The sequence below is a fragment of the Engraulis encrasicolus genome, unplaced genomic scaffold (assembly GCF_034702125.1).
Source record: "Engraulis encrasicolus isolate BLACKSEA-1 unplaced genomic scaffold, IST_EnEncr_1.0 scaffold_30_np1212, whole genome shotgun sequence".
NCBI lineage: Eukaryota > Metazoa > Chordata > Actinopteri > Clupeiformes > Engraulidae > Engraulis > Engraulis encrasicolus.
The window spans coordinates 852,422-854,921 of record NW_026945599.1 but is presented as its reverse complement, the minus strand read 5'-3'; the positions used below and the strand labels follow the sequence as shown (position 1 = coordinate 854,921).

At 44.6% G+C, this 2,500-nt stretch overlaps 1 protein-coding gene across 1 annotated transcript in view; it reads right to left on the bottom strand.

Annotated features, from left to right (window-relative positions):
• Positions 1-2,500, bottom strand: part of LOC134443321 (neurexin-1a-like) — a 438,835-nt gene that overhangs the window by 292,361 nt on the left and 143,974 nt on the right. The window lies entirely within an intron of this gene.

The window sequence follows — 2,500 nt, the reverse complement described above, 5'->3', positions numbered from 1 at the left end:
TGTTGTTTTATTGCTGAAGTTAACAGTAGGCTCAGTGAGGTGTATCTTTACACCAGAGAGGACGTGAATCCTTGAGTTTTAAGGAGTTAGAAACTGACCATTATCCAGCGGGCATTGAGCACAGAGAGGCTCTAAAAGGAGAGAGACGTAAGTGCTTGGTCTGCTTTGGGAAGAAAATTACATCGGTAAAATCATCAAGACCAAATCTGAGAGAGAAAAGCAGAAAGAAAGGTAGAAAAAAGGAATATTGGCAGATCAAATAATTCAGCTGTGTGTGTGTGTGTGTGTGTGTGTGTGTGTGTGTGTGTGTGTGTGTGTGTGTGTGTGTGTGTGTGTGTGTGTGTGTATGTGTGTGTGTGTGTGTGTGTGTGCGTGTGCGTGTGCGTGTGCGTGCGTGTGTGTGTGTGTGTGTGTGTGTGTGTGCGTGTGTTCGTGTGTGCGTGTGTGTGTGTGTGTGTGTGTGTGCGCATGAGTGCTTGTTGTCTATGTCTGTATGCAGTATGTCTGTGTGTGTTTGTGTCTGCTTGTAAGAGAGAGTGGAAAAAAAAGGTCAAGAGTTTGGGGAGAAAACAGGAAGGAAGTCTGTCCAGTATCAGTGAGATTATGCCAAGTTAAAAGTCTGTCCAGTATCAGTGAGATTATGTCAAGTTAAAAGTCTGTCCAGTATCAGTGAGATTATGCCAAGTTAAAAGTCTGTCCAGTATCAGTGAAATTATGCCAAGTTAAAAGTCTGTCCAGTATCAGTGACATTATGCCAATTTAAAAGTATGTCCAGTATCAGTGTTATTATGTAAGGGTTAACGTTCGGTGAGAAGGTCGCTACCGTGGAATAGCAGCACGACAGAGAGAATCTTTAGACCCCGACGCGGAGCGGAGGGGTCTTGTTCTCTCTGAAGTGCTGCTATTCCACAAAGCGACCGACTCGCCGAAAGTTAACCCGCTTATTATATGGATATACTTAAATGATTCACACATGCGGGGACATTTCTTTAGACCTATTTAATGTTAAGATTGTTGCTGCGCAAAACAAAACAGTGCCGTTGTGGAACACCGCTAGGCAACAGCTAGGTAGGCTAGCCAGGACAACAGGTGTTGTCTATCACAGCAGCTGATTAGAGTGACAAAAGACCGGACCCCCTGCGGAGTGATATGAAACATTCGCTTTAGCCACTGACTTGTATAGGCCTACAAGCCAGTGGCTTTAGCAGTGAACGTCTTGTTGCCATTGACAGCGGTAGCCAGGACAACGGGTGCTGTCTATCACAGCAGCTGATTAGAGTCTTGTTGAAAAGTCGCTTTAGCAGTGAAAAGTCTTGTTGCCAATAAGAGCGTTCTGTTATAGACCAACCCGTCCGTTATCGAAAAATAACAGACGTCCGAACGTTGGGGAGCCCCGTTGAAATGAATGGAGCATTCGACAGATGACGTCACAACCATATAATAAGCCAAGATAATAGTTTGTCAAGGAGCAGTGCCATTATGTAAGGGATAATTGACGACACGGTGTGCGTATAACAGGAAAAATAATGCACACCTAGGTGGTGATGCGGTCACGACGCGAAGCGGAGTGGCCGTTACACCTCGGTGTGCATTATTTTTCCTGTTATACGCACACCGTGAAGTCAATTATCCCGCTTATACCACGGTTGCCACACTGTCTGAAATTTATTTGAGGCATTATTTCGATGCTTTAATGGCTAAAACAAAGGTTTTCTGTAGAACTACTTCCTTCCGCCACAATAAGCTTCTTTTCATAACTTTCTGGCGAACTGCCGTTGCTAATTCTAAATTCAAGGTTGCTATGGCCAAGACACCGTTGATAGTTCTATCGCATTCGGTTGTCAAGTCAAGAGCCAGTCGTTAATTCTATCGCATTTGGTTGTCAAGTCAGTCGCCTCAATGTTCTACCCATCCGATATATGGGCGCGTCTGACTTGCCCACTAGATTATGCTACAGTTGGCATGATTCCTACAAATGTACAGATCTCAATGGATTAAAAAAAATACCCCGCGCATCTTGGCGACATTCTAAATGCCTCGCCTCGCCATTAACTTCATCAAAACAGGCACCTCGTCAATCTGCTCTCCTCCCATAGGAAACTCCCTTTGATTTATTTTCCACTGCGTTCCCATAGTTATTGATCCGAAAATATCCCATACTTTTCACAAGTTACCCTACTCTCTCAACTGATAGACGCTACAACCACAGGGAACATCTCCTCTCGTGGGGAAGAAACGCCCACGTGAAACGGGCGTCCCTAACTTTGCGCAGGGAATCTCTCTCTCTCTCTCTCTCTCTCTCTCTCTCTCTCTCTCTCTCTCCCTCTCTCTCTCTCTCTATCACAAAGTTGACAGAGTGATGGTCAGTTGGGAGAAATAAACATGTTTGAAATTTGATTAGGCCTACTAAGATTTACACCAGATTCACTGTACATTGCTGGTGTTTCCAGACGCGCGATGCAACATGTGTCAATTCTTGCAATGCTTGTAATGCTTGCAA